This window comes from Bombina bombina, chromosome 5 (genome assembly GCF_027579735.1).
Source record: "Bombina bombina isolate aBomBom1 chromosome 5, aBomBom1.pri, whole genome shotgun sequence".
In the NCBI taxonomy this organism is placed as follows: Eukaryota; Metazoa; Chordata; class Amphibia; order Anura; family Bombinatoridae; genus Bombina; species Bombina bombina.
In genome coordinates, this window is record NC_069503.1 from 858,588,058 (window position 1) to 858,603,619 (window position 15,562).

The following is a 15,562-nucleotide window of genomic DNA, read 5'->3' on the forward strand; positions in this document are numbered from 1 at the left end:
CGCTAGCGATAAGTTTGAGAAACAGTCTACCAGGGATTACATTAGGATCTATGCGTTTAAACACATTGTTATATGCTGATGACATTCTAGTTTTTCTAGAAAATACACAGCAATCCATTCCTATTTTGAGGCAGTTACTAGAGGATTTTAGCTCGTTTTCAGGTTATAAAGTGAATACGGAAAAAAGTGAATTAATGTATATTGGGAAAATAGCCTCAAGTTACCCCAGTAACCCGTTCAAACTGGTAGACTCCGTTAAGTATTTGGGTCTCTTACTACATAAAAACCCGAAGCACTGGTATACAGATAATTATTTGCCTGTTTTCCAAAAAATTAAACAAGACCTACAACTATGGACATCCTTTCCTATATCATTAACGGCGAGAGTGAATCTGGTCAAAACTATTATCTTTCCACGTCTTCTCTACCTAATTCAAAATTTGCCATTACTGATAACTAATCGGGACCGCAGAAGCTGGTACTGTTATCTATCTAAATTTATCTGGCAAAATAAAAAACCTTGTATTGCTTTAGCTAGGCTAATGCAGAAATCAAGGGCTGGTGGCTTATCATTGCCAGATATTAATCTATATAATATTGCAGCGATGGCAAAAATTGCAATTGATTGGCTAGCAAGAACAGATATATTTTCCTCTACTGAGCAGGAGTCTTTGCTGATATACCCTTTCGCATTGTCAGCTATATTACATTGTAAGCCGCGCCAATTACCATCTAACGTTTCTTCACTTATTACATTTAAAAATATAGTTCTGGCATGGCACAAATTCTGTAATTTGCTGGAGATAGATTTTTCTTTCTCAGAATTTCTTCCCATTCGGGGTAATCCTCTATTCTCCCCTGGTTTACATCAAAACACTTTTAAGAATTGGGCTGACAAGGGGTTAAACAGGATTGGTCAATTAATCGGCTCAGATTAGTTAGTTCTAGAAGGTGAAACTTTGTTCTCCCTTTATCAGTTACCGAGATCAGATTTATTTGCGTTTTTTCAGGTACGTCATTTTATCGTGACACAGGAGTGGAAGTTTCCTATATCTGCTGCATGGTCCGATGTCAGAGTCTTAATACAGAAATTTGTTTCGGGTGTCACTTCGATCTCGTTAATTTATGATATTATGCTCTCAAAACAAACGCAAGGTTTTTTAAGTAAGATTTGTGGCCAACTAGGTAGGTTAATCCGGGATATAGAGTCGGATAGTATTATACAGAGTTTTAAGTCTCTAGAAAATTGTAAAGTTCCCTCAATATGGCAGGAATCTCATATGAAACTAATAAATAATTTTTATCTCCATCCTGTTAAACTGGCTCGATTCTATCCATCTATGTCAGCTTCTTGTCCTAGGTGTGCATATAGGGAAGCAGATTTATTACATATGTTTTGGAAATGCCTTAGGATAAATCAGCTTTGGTTGAAATTGATATATTGGTTTAATATTATACATGGTGTATCGGTTTCCCTCACGTTCCGGGATATTCTCCTATTGGTTGACCCTTTGAACAGTCTAGATAGGTATTGGACCCGCTCTTTAAATACTTTAATATTAGCGGTAAGACAGAGTATTCTTAAAAAATGGAAAGCAAAAAAGTACCTGTATTTTCCGAGATCCTGCACGCTATCCAAGATCAGATTAGTTTTGAATCATACCACTTACAGGATGCCTCAGAAATTAGAATTAAATTTTTTTTACTTGGCTGGTATCCCATTATTAACTCTTATCCCGCCCCTATAAAAAAACGAATCTTAGCACCTTTTACATCTTCAGTTAGTTTTGCTGAAATGGTCATACTAGACCTTTTTCCGCATTCATGGATATCAAGTGCTACAGAAATTCAGTATTAATTATAGTTTGGAGTCTGGGTAGGAGTGAGGGATTTTCCCCCTTTTTTTTTTTTCTCTTTTCCTTCTCCGTTTTTTTTTCTATTCTTTTTTATCTATTGGTCTGTTTGTCTTGTTTTTTTTGTGTATCTAAAATATAAAAATCCCAGCTCTATGTACAAAGATTGCTCATAATGAGATTAATTTACGGAGAGAAAGTAAATCTGTTTCTATAATTTGTGCCGTTGTTGTTTTATAACATGTTGTACCCTGCCCTGTGTGGCACAAAATGTTGAAAATATTTGATTGTACATTGTGCTGGTAATAAAATAAATATATATATAAAAAAAAAAAAAAACACAATTGCAATGCATACATATATGGTATCAACAGTGCAAAAAAAATGTTTTAGCACATTAGGGCATTTTCTTTTTGCACTTATCAATCCCTTTAAATACATGGGGGTGGATTTACCAAGCAGCGGATGCTGCTATCTACCCCCATACTTTCTGGCTCGCCGGAAATGTAAGTTAAGAAGCAGCGGTCATAAGACCCCGCTGCTCCTTAACTCGTCCACCACCTCTGAGGTGGTGGACAGCAATCAGCCCGATGGTTGATTGACACCCCTGCTAGGGACATTGTACAAGCATTTTAGGGGGTGGCATTGCACAAGCAGTTAACTAGAAATGCTTGTGCAATGATAAATGCTGATAGCGTATGCTGTCGGGCATTTATCTATGTGCAGTAGCGGATCATGTCCGTCCGCACATTGATAAATCTACCCCAAGGTCTCTTATTGATTCGTTAAAGGGACACTAAAAACTTTGAGATGGTAATATAAAATGATAAATCATATATATATATATATATATATATATATATATATATATATATATATATATCAAAGTCTGCAATATACTTTTATTACTTATTTGTTCCCATTTCCTGTAATTCCATTCTGAAATTGTGAGCTTTTCAGTTCCTGTTAGAAATGGAAGTGTTAAACACTTTTATATTCCACACAGCCATTGGCTGCATACTCTAGTGACCTATTTATAACTGTTCTTAAAGGGACACTCAAGTCAAAATTAAACTTCATGATTCAGATAGATCATGCAATTTTAAACAACTTTCTAATTTACTTCCATTAACAAAATGTGCAGTGTCTTTTTATATTTACACTTTTTGAGTCACCAACTCCTACTGTGCATGTGCAGGAATTCACAGCATATACGTATATGCATTTGTGATTGGCTGATGGCTGTCACATGATACAGGGGGAGTGGAAATAGACATAACTTTGCAATCTATTTAACAAAAATCTACTACTCATTTTAAGTTCAGACTAAGTGCTATTGCATTGTCTTCTTATCATGCATTTGTTGATTATGCAAATCTACAGTGTTGACTGGTCCTTTAATTGGCCACAGCAGAGAAGGTAACCTAAGTTACAACATGGCAGCTACCAGTGTTTTATAGTCACTAGAAGTTTACACTTATTTTGTCAATATTTAAACAGATAATGAAACTTTTAAAATACATCTACATGTTATTCTCAGACTAATCTTTTCTTTGAATGCATAATTCTATCTAGCAAGCATTTGTTTAGTGTTTAATGTCCCTTTAATGACCCATAATGGTAATACATACATAAGTGAGCAATTTTTTTTTTAGCTATAAAGCACAACTATTTAATATAGTACACTATGGGGCCGATTTAATAAATGTCTGGCGGACATGATCCGCTGTAGCAAACCATGTCCGGCAGACATCGATAAATGCCGACAGCATACACTGTCAACATTTATCATTGCACAAGGAGTTCTGGTGAAATGCTTGTTCAATGCCGCCCCCTGCAGATTAGCGGGCAATCGGTTGCTAGCAGGGGGTGTCAATCAACCCGATCGTATGAGATTGGGCAGATTGATGTCTGCCGCGTACGAGTTAAGGAGCAGCGGTCTTATGACTGAAGGCTCGCTCAAAAATGGGTACACGACCCCATTCGGGCCATGATAAATCAGCCCCTATGACTCTCATCATCTTAAAAAATAAATAGATTCTATGTATATTTTCATAATGTGATGGTTGGTTACAACATAATTCTGCCAAACACAATCTGAGTACAGTACAAACTGAATCTTTCTTAGATAAAAGCAACCCACTCTGTGATCAGCAAACAATTAGTTTTTCACTAAAACATGTTGCATAAGCCTTGTTTCCCATACACCCCTGCTGAGCAAAGTCAAAAAGACATGGCAGGATGAAAATAGAGATGCATTTTCCTTTGCTTCTATTTAATAGAAATGCCTATACAGCTTTTTATACAAGAAAAGTGTCCGTCAGCAAAACACAGATTTGGCAAATCAAACAAAAGCCTAAATTAAATTTGATTCACTGATCCCTTTCAAACCCAGCCTCAACCATTCAGTGGCACAAAATATTCTTGAACACTTTAAAAAAATAATTGGACTTTTACATATTCAGTATGAAAATTCTACAAGCAAACAGTTCTGTTATCTGCCTAACATACAAAAAAAAAATGGATTTCAAGTTAGTATTATCTATTATGCCTGATTTTTTTTTAAACAAAAACGTAGTTTAGATCCAGTTGTAGAATTGAGTACATTTCATTTAAAAAAAAATAATAAATACTTTCTGCACAAGTTTTTATTTGTAATGTTTTAAATTACTGACTGAAGTAGCTTTTTATACAATTGAATTTGCAGTATATGTGTGATTATTTATGTATTAAAGTCTTTATTTTAAAGAGACATTTTAAAGAGCTGTTTTAAAAAAAAAATACAGAACATCTAAATGAACTAATATTTAACTGAATAATTTGAAAGGTTTATTTTTTTTGTTTTTTTCTCCTGTTGTAGAAATAGTCTGTTATGTGCAGGTGGACTGATAGATTGCTGGGAGTAAATAAGGTAAAGGGTCAGAAAACATACAAACACAGACACAACAGCTTCTGTTTTGTTTTTTCCTAGAACTCACAAGGGCCGCTTCTTACTTGTTTTGCCTTGAAGATAGCTACACAGATTTGCAATGGATCACAGTTAGTAGAAAAGTGTGGAGCATAATATGGTTAGAGTAAGTATGAGAAAAAGGAATAGAGACTGAGAGAATCACTGACCAAAAGACACATATATATATAGTGACACAGAAAAGAGAGCACAGGGAGTAATTACTGAAACACAAATAAATGTTTAAGTTATTTAGGTTTTGCATTTTCTTTCCAGGAGTAAAATCCGTTATTGAGAGACAGAGACAGTGAGGCATAAATACCGGTAAGTGTAGGAGAGGTAGACAGGCAAAAAAAAACAAAAAAACAGAGAGAGGCAAATATGTCAAATTAATGGTAAATACACAGGAAGAAAAAAGCAAACCAATGCAATGCAATGTAAAGTAACTGAAAAATAATAAAGCAACATTAAATTCCACACTGAATTCCCCATAAAGGGCTTGACTAGTGGAGTACAATTAGTAGGGCAGGGGGCATTATCTTTTGCAAATTCTTGCTCAAACAATAACACACAGTCTGGTATTAGAAGTGATTGGTTAGATATATTAAACTAAGCATCTTAAAGGGACATGAAACAGCTGGGTACAAAAACAGTAGCAAGGTTAATAGTCACCATGCTATTGTATTCCCTACTCTACCTGCAGCTCTCCTTAAAGCAGTTCCGTTATCTTAACTGTTTACAGAATCCAGTAGGTAAAGCTCTGCATTTTATACTGGGCGCTGCCATCTTGTAGCTCGTTGCACCATGTGATAGAAGTAGATCTGTGAAGTTACCAGCTTTTTAAAACCTGTACCTTTCACTTAACTGTGCAGTTTTTTGCATAGTTTAAAATAATACAATAAATATAAGCTCCAAGATGGCAGTGCCCAGTGTCAAGATGCAGAGCTTCCCTAGATTATAATTTAAAGGTGTTAAACCAATAGAATGACAGATAGTGCAGGGAATGCTATTAGTGCACTTATTGCACTTGTATTACAAGTGGTGAGTTAAAAGTTACACTCAAGCACAATCCAAAATGCCACTGTAAAGCTTAGCTATTTGTAAAACCTAAAGTAAATTGTATTATTATTATTGTTATTATTAGTATAGCACAAAACTACTTGTGCACCATCTACTGAGCGCACTTTCAGCTTAGAGCACCATCAGTAATATCCAAAATATATTTTACTGTTCATTGTCATAGAAGTCTTTTGTGAGGGATTTAGCCCACCCAGACTATCCAACACTTGAGCTATAAATATTAACTTCTGTTAATATGTTTGCATTCCACTTGCAATCTAGTACAAAATGTTTAATTATGTGTAGCAAAACTTTGCATTATCTTTTATCTTTGTAGAACATGCAATTTAAAGAGACTTTTCACTTCTGTTATCAAATTTGTTTTATTCTCCTTGTATACTTTGCTGAAAATGATACCTGGGTAGGTTTAGGAACAACAATGCACTACAGGGAGATAGCTGGGATTTATAGCTTCACAAATATGTATTTTGGCGTTGGCTCACCTAGCTCCCAGTGATGTTTTGCTGCACACACACACACACATAAACACAAACACACAGAAACACACACACAAAAACACACACATAATGCACATAAAAAATGATTGACCCTATAAACTCTATTTCTATTATTTAAACATCTTGGAACTATAAAAGATATATAATGGGTAACTAGTTTTGTGGTCTGACTCAGTTTATCATGTCACAAGATCATCTGTAAGTATTATAACACCTATCGGTATACTCACCTGCTTTCAGCATTTTTATCCAATTTGCTCTTGAAAAGGGCTTGCATAGCATTTTGCAAAGAAAATGTAAAACACATATACAAAATGTTTTATAAAGGAATTCCTCTGAGGCAATATAGTCAAGGCGATAAACTAATAAAGAAATCCTCAGTGCATGCAATGAACAGATTTGTTTTTATTTAATGGTACAGAAATAGCTATAATTTAGTTCTTACTTGCTCACGCAAGTGCGAATAAGAATACCAGCTTTGTGTGCTTCAGCAGAATGATCACCCATGAGGAAAGTTCTGTCTAAATGGCAACAAATACATTTTTTAAGGGAAATATATGAGGAGAACAATAAAGTGGATTGCCAAGGGGCAACACATTTTTCTTCGATATAGAGAGAGCAAGTCTTTATTAATAAATCGGTGTTAGCAAGCTGCCTACTTTTCTACATTTTCTCTGAGTCTGGGCCACACACAATGATATAGAGAAGAGTCGTGCTTCTCATCCAAATACACACCTAAATCATATGGTTCACTTCTCTGATATAGAGTCCAAATTATTATTATTTTTTTGCTTTGTTTATTTATTTATTTATTTACTTTATGGAATTGCGTTGAATGGGCCGTGTACTCAGACAAGTAGTTGATAAGAGTTCATTGTATCCAAAGCAGTTGCAGAAACCCCCTTTCAAATGGGTTGGGCTCGCTCTCTGCAGTAATGAAATATTCGGTATAGGCAGTGATTTCAATGGGCAAAAGCAGTTATTTCAAGTGACAAAATAAAGGAGCTATTTATTAACAATTCAATTCATTCAAGCAGATAAATTGGATCACTGGTGGCACCTTAAATGTGAGAGAATTTTACAGTACAGTGTCTCTTTTAATAAATTATATATATATATATATATATATATATATATATATATATATATATATATATATATATATATATATATATATATATATATATATATGCAAAATAAATAAGGGATACTATGTAAAGGCAGTTGTAGCAACTCCATTAATCACCATCATCTTATAACTCACAACACATCCACCAAGCCTCCTGGAAATAATCAGATTTGAGTTATGCTGTCCCAAAAACATTGGCATTTTTCTTGAGCAACATTATTTATTTTTAATAGATGTATTGTTTTTTTTCGACAATTAAGCACTACATTACAAAGTATCTGCACACAAAATACAAAATACATACATACACAAAATACATACATGTTTAAAGCCATTTAAAACTGTCATTTATTAAATTGCATGAAAATGGGGCAAAATAAATTACGAAAATATATTACAAAGTTTTTAAAATCATCATTTTATATTAAAATCTTAAAGTGTTTACTGTCCCCTTATTTTGTGTAAGAATTTGATAGTTTCATACGTATGTTTACTTTGTGTATTCCAAGCCTATAATGATTATAAATAGGTAACAATACTATGTAAATGATTACAAAAACAATACAAATGTAATAGGACAATACATTATGCATTCAATCACATGTTTTGCCAGCTGAAATTTGGACATAGGTACAAGCAGTAATGATAAATAACTGGTGATCACAAACAAAGTTAACAATAAAAAAGTGTGACATAAATAAAAAGGATATTGTGTATCAACGACGTGGAAATTTCCCAAAATCATGGTATCTCAACAATAAAAAAAAGAACAAATTATGGTGCAGTATTGTGACAATTAAAAAAAAGTTAATACAATGTGTCAAATTTCTACTCACATAAATGTGAACTATCTTAAGCTCAAGTATCGTGCAATCCTGATTCACAAAGCTATCAGGCTCAGCTCACTCAATGATGGTGGAATCGAAATCTGTAATTGTGTCTCCACAAATAAAGAACAAGAATATAGTGTGATACTGTGTATAACAGATGTAAATTTGATTTGTTCGATATATACTCTTTTAAGGAGCTAAACATCAGCTCCTGATATATAAGCAGACCTGATATTGACTATCAGGGACGCCACAGAAAAGCAAAGGTCCGGAACTGCTATATAAACAATTACATTTATTAAAAGTATAAAAACATACTATATGTATAAAATTAATATCGGACTTGAAGTCACTAAGGGCTACAGAGGATATGTGTAAAAAATGAAGTTGAATCCAAAGTCTCCAGAGAGGATGGTGATGGATTGTTTTTAAACAAACAATGTATCCATTCAGTTATTACTTTGATATGGAGAAAAGCCCTTCACCATGACGCCACTGTATCCACATGCTACCCGACGTAATTTCGCCACTCACCCATGGCTTTTTCAAGGGTGATGATCTAGCGGTCCAGTGATTCTTCTTTTAAGCAAGCAACATCCAATGGCAAGCAATTTTACATTGTAATGGACATTTAAGGTGATATTCTATTGTTCGAAACATCCATTATATATGTGTTCATATAGCCTAGTTTTCAGAAGTCTAGTTGTTATTCCTATATAGAACAAATTACAGCTTCAGGCCAAAAATGTATATTACATATCTGCTGTTGCATTAAAAACAAATGATGACATACAAACTATTTCTAATGAAGATTGAGTAAAAAAAATAATTTTTAATTTATCGGAGAATATAACAAAAAATGAGGCAGAAATTTTAAGTAAGGGTCTCAAATTTGCTCCTAGCGAAAAATTTAATAAATTTGATACCTTTATCGGAATACAAAAGTTTATAAGAAATTTATCTAAAAAAACAAACACTTTCTTCTAAACCCTATGGAAAGGAAAAGTATGAAAAACCCTAATGAAATTGTAACAAATTATATTACCCATACTGGCCTTAAAAACAAATCTACATTAAATCCTACATATTGAAATATTTTTTAAGCTTGTAGAATGTGATTTAAGACAAATGAAAGGAAATTATTGATGTAATTTAAATAAAAAAAGAACAAGAAGCTCTAAAAAATATAAAATTGGACCAAAATATTGTTATCATAGACAAGACCAAATATATTAAAGAATGCAAACGTCTTTTAAATGATAAAGCCACATACAAAAAATTACATATTAATGTTTAAAAAGAAATTGGGGATCTATCTATTAAAGGGAAGAGAGAAAGGTATCTTGGATAGACATGAATTTGATTCAATTAATAGTAAGTTTCCAAAAATAGTGACCATATGTTTCATATGTTTCAAATGGATGTTTTGAACAATGGAATACCACCTTAAATGTCCATTACAATTTAACAATGCTTGCCATTGAATGTTGCTTGCTTAAAAGAAGAATTACTGGACCGCTAGATCATCATCCTTGAAAAAGCCACGGGGGCGTGGTGGAAAGTACGTTGGGTAGCATGTGGATACAGTGATGTCACAGTGAAAGGCTTTTCTCCATATCGAAATGGTAACTGAATGGATACATTTATTTCAAAACAATCCATCACCATCCTCTGGAGACTTTGGATACAACTTCGGTTGTTACACATATCCTCTGTAGCCCTTAGTGACTACAAGTCCTGATATTCATTTTATACATATAGTATGTTTTTATACTTTGAATAAATTTAATTGTTTATATAGTGGTTCCAGACCTTTGCTTTTTTGTGGCCTCCCTGATAGCTGATATCAGGTCTGCTTATATTATCAGGAGCTGATGTTTAGCTCCTGAAAAGTGTGAGTATATATCAAACAAATCAAATTTACATCTGTTATACACAGTATCACATTATATTCTTGTTCTTTATTTGTGGAGACACAATTACTGATTTTCGATTCCACCATCACTGAGTGAGCTGAGCCTGACAAATTAGAGATAGTCCCACTAGAAAGATATATAAAAGATGGTATAACCCTTGGGGGCTTAGAATCTTAAAGAATCACACTTTCAGTCAAGAGAATATTGCATTTATAAATAGATGGAATGGCATTTTAGAAGAGTGCATACGTAGACTTATGTCCCTTATTGTTTCTGAGGAAAAGAAAATCTTGACAGACATAGACCGAGAAATCCATAATATTGAACAACAAATGACCCATTTTTGTCAAGAAAAAGAATATAAAGATAAAAGTAAAAATGTAATAGATTCCCTAGAAGTTCTAAAAAAAGAAATTAAAATGGTTAAGATAAAAAAAACACCAAAGGGATCTACAAGATTATAGAGAAAGAAATAAAAGAACATATAAAAAAAGAGAAAAATAAGCCCTTTAACCCCTTGAGTGCTAATTACGGCTCTGAGCCTTCACAGAGTTTCCCACTCTGTTGCTAACGACGATTCAGAGCCGTCGCTAGCACTCTCCCACCTTAAGGGAGATTTGGGGGCTCCCACCCGCTCCTACCCCAGTGATCGGGCCTGCATAGTGACAGGCAACGTCGGGGCTTCACGTTATGTGCAGTGATGTCACGTGCAATGACGTGATGACATCACCGCGCAACTTTATTTATACTTAATAATGTTAAGTATAGGAGCAGGGGGCATGCTGCTTAGAAGTCTGTTTCTCAGGCATCTAAGCAGCTAGAGACCCCCAAGACCCACTGTTCGAAAGGTAATCGCCAAACCTTTCCAACAATGTAAGTCTTGGGGATATGAAAAAAAATTAAATAAAATAAAAATAATAATTAAAAAAAAAACTTAAAAAAGCTTAGCATCCAGGTGAGAAAGTGCTTAGCACTCAAAGGGTTAAAAAAAAACAATTGGAATAAAGATAAAATTTCACCTAGGTTTTATACAAATAATAAAAATAACCCCTTGAATAGTTTGATGAAAAAATGAGAAAAGATCCAGAGAAGGACAATATAGCAAACATTGGGATACAGATAAGAATTTTAAAAATAGTAGTCATTCAAATCACAGGGATGACAGAAATGAATGGAAAACAGTACAAGGGAATAGATCTAGAGATAATTATGAAACTTACAGGGACAGTGTCAGAAATTTTGAAGGTAGAAATTTTGATAGCAGAAATTTCAAAAATAGAAAGAGATTTGAAGTCCTGGAAAACCTTCAGGATAATGAGGAGGAAGCTTTTTTTAGGACAAAAGAAAAGGAAATATGTATCAGACACAGACATTTTTTCCAAAAGGAGATGGGAGATAGAGGAAGGAAGAGATTCAAGGGAAGAGAGATACAACAGAGAAATTTATTAAAAACAAATGTTGACATACAAACTATTTCTAATAAAGATTTAGTCAAAAAAATAATTTTTTATTAATCGGAGAAGAATATAACAAAAAATGAGGCAGAAATATTAATTAGGGTCTCAAATTTGCTCCTAGCCAAAAAATGAATTAATTTGATACCTTTATTGGAATACAGAAGTTTGTAAGAAATTTATCTATAAAAAAACACTTTCTTCTAAACCCTATGGAAAGGGAAAGAATGAAAAACCCTAATGAAATTATAACAAATTCTATTACCCATACTGGCCTTAAAAACAAATCTACATTCAATCCTACATATTGCAAATCTGCACCTATGGAAATATTTTTTAAGCTGGTAGAAAGGAAATTATTGATTTTATTTACATAAAAAAGAACAAGAAGCTCTAAAAAAATGTAAAATTGGACAAAAATATAGTGATTAATTGGGCTGATAAGGGGGGGTTATAATGGACAAGACCAAATATATTGAAGAATGCAAATGTCTTTTAAATGATAAAGCCACATACAAAAAAATAGATATGAATTCCATTAATATGTTTAAAAAGAAATTGGAGATCTATCTATTAAAGGGAAGAGCGAAAGGTATCTTGGCGAGACATGAATTTGATTCTATTAATATTAAGTTTCCAAAAATAGCGATCTTCTATATATTACCGAAACTGCATAAGGATAGATTGAATCCCCGGGTAGACCTATAGTGTCGGGGGGTAAATTATTTAACAAGCAATCTATCTAAGTATATAGACATCCTATCTGAAAGATACAGTAAGTGTTCTAAATGTACTAAATAATGTAAAGTGGAATAGCGATTATTGGCTAGTTACAGGAGATGTAACCTCTTTATATACAATCATAACCAAAAAAAATGAGGCTTAGAAGCAGTTAATCATATGTTGACCCATTTGAGTGACTTATGTGAAGCACAGATAGATTATATTGTGGAGGGTATTGAGTTAATTTTGGACACCATTTTTTTGTGGTTTAACTATGACTTTTATTTGCAAATAGGAGGTATGGCGATGGGTACGCGTTTTGCCCCCAGCTATGTCATCCTTTTTATGGCCACTTGGGAAGAGCTTTGGGTATATGGCAGACATAGCTGGGGGCAAATCATCGTATTGTACCATCACTACATTGATGATATTTTGTTTATATGGAAGGGATCAGGAGATGAACTTGCTTTGGTCCTAAATAATTTACAAAATAATGATTGGAATATCATTTTTTCTTGGGAATTCAGTCAATCTAGGGTCAACTTCTTGGACCTTGAAATATATATATAGAGAATGATGTATTGAAATCAAAACATTTCTTTAAAAAGATTGATGTAAATAATAACATAGATTTAGATAGCTGCCATCATAGAAGATGGATCGAGAACGTACCAAAAGGGCAGTTTCACAGGATAAGAAGAAATTGCAAGGATGATTCTGTGTATTTTGAACAAGCACAAATTTTGAAAGACCATTTTCTAGAGAAGGGTTTTAAAGAAGAGAAATTGAATAATGAAGTTGAGGAAATTGGGGGTCTAGATAGACATGATATGTTACAATATAAGGAAAAGAAAAATTGTAATAATAATAATAATAATAATAATATGAATTTTGTCTTTAAGTATAATAACCAAAATAAAGAACTAAAAGATAAATAGATAATCATTGGGATATACTAAACAAGAGACTCCATACTTAATTCATTTCTTCCAGATAGACCTAATTTAATCTTCAAAAAGGCCCTTAATTTGAAAGACCATGTGACTAAAAGTTTTATCAGAGACAAAACAACAAATAATTGGTTAACTGATATAAAGGGATTTAAATACTGCAGAAATTGTGTAGGCTGCAGTAATTTACCAAATCAAGAAAAGGAAAATAGAAATATTTTCCACTCAAGAAATTACTTGCAACAGCAGATATGTAATATACCTTTTTCCCTGCAGCTGTAATTTGTTCTATATAGGAAAAACAACTAGACTTCTGAAAACTAGGATATATGAACACATATACGTATATTATAAAAAAAAAGGTTCACCTAAACATCCTATTTCCCTGCACTTTAAAGAAAAACATGATAAAGATCCCAGTGGATTAATTTTTATGGGTATTAGGGAAATAGATAATCATCGGAGGGGTATAGCTAAGGATAAGGAACTATCAAAGTTGGAAATTAAGTGGATCTTTGAGCTTAATACTCTGATATCTTTTGGCCTAAATGTAGGGTTCGAATTGTGCCATTTTCTTACTGAATAAGTATTAATATATGTTGTCTTATTGCTTTGTATCTATACATATTCCATTATCTCCAATTATGTTAATGTATTCTATATCTTATGTAAGATGAAGTTCAATGGACTACATGATTTTATATATTTTGTATATATTTTCTTTGTTTAATCTGTAAATGGATCTGTAATCCATTCATGCAATACCACTTTAAATGTCTTTTATAATATACAGTATATTGTGTGTTAGACTAATTGCGAGTTTCCTATGTAAAACTGGTTACATTTTCCTTGATACGATGAATCAGATAATTCATATGTTTCAAAAAGACGTTTCAAACAATGGAATATCATCTTAAATGTCCATTACAATTTAACATTGCTTGCCATTGGATGTTGCTTGCTTAAAAGAATAATCACTGGACCGCTAGATCATCACCCTTAAAAAAGTCACGGGGGCGTGGTGAAAGGTACGTCGGGTAGCACGTGGATACAGTGACGTCATGGTGAAGGGCTTTTCTCTATATCAAAGTGGTAACTGAATGGATACATTGTTTTTTTTAAAACAATCCATCACCATCCTCTCTGGAGACTTTGGATACAACTTCAGTTGTTACACATATCCTATATAGCCCTTAGTGACTTCAAGTCCTGATATTCATTTTATATATATAGTATGTTTTTATACTTTTAATAAATGTAATTGTTTATATAGCGGTTCCGGACCTTTGCTTTTGTGTGGCCTCCCTGATAGTCGATATCAGGTCTGCTTATATATCAGGTGCTGATGTTTAGCTCCTGAAAAGTGTGAGTATATATATCGAACAAATCAAATTTACATCTGTTATACGCAGTATCACACTATATTTGTGTTCTTTATTTGTGGAAACATAATTACAGATTTCGATTCCACCATCACTGAGTGAGCTGAGCCTGACAGCTTTGTGAATCAGGATCGCACGATACTTGAGCTTAAGATAGCTCAAGTTTATGTGAGTAGAAATTTGACTCATTGTAATAACTTTTTTTTAATTGTCACAATACTGCACCATAATTTGTTATTTATTTATTTTTTGAGATACCGTGATTTTGGAAAATTTACACGTCGTTGATACAGGATATCCTTTTTATTTCTATCACATTTTTTATAGTTACAAGCAGTGTAAATGTATTCTTGAAAATAATAAAAATCAAAATATCAGCCAGGATGCATCAGAATATATAAATTGTTCAACCAAGTTATAATATATTTAACTTTTTTTTTTTTTATCTTCTGTCTGTAGAGAACAATATGCCCTTTCACATTGACTTGGTTCACACTGCTTTGTTCCTCATGATTTCCCTTTTAAAACTATTCTTTTATTCATAGTACGGGGAGATGGTATTCAAGGAAAGCATTGTTTGCTGATTGATAGAATTTAGCTAAGGGGTATTCTTAAGGGAATTTAGTACAATCATCCAATGAATGACAGCCAGATTAGGAGGAGCTCCTCGTGCTTATTGCTATTAGTAATTTAAGAAAAGATTATAAGTATTTGAAGTACTTTTATATCTTGCAATTAAAATAGGCATTACAAACTGAATCAGGTTTTATAAATGAGTTATCTGAAAGCTACAAAAATTGC

General features: G+C 33.1%; 1 protein-coding gene across 1 annotated transcript in view; it reads right to left on the reverse strand.

Annotated features, from left to right (window-relative positions):
* The window catches only part of CDH2 (cadherin 2), a 321,339-nt gene that overhangs the window by 130,814 nt on the left and 174,963 nt on the right, over positions 1 to 15,562 (reverse strand). The window lies entirely within an intron of this gene.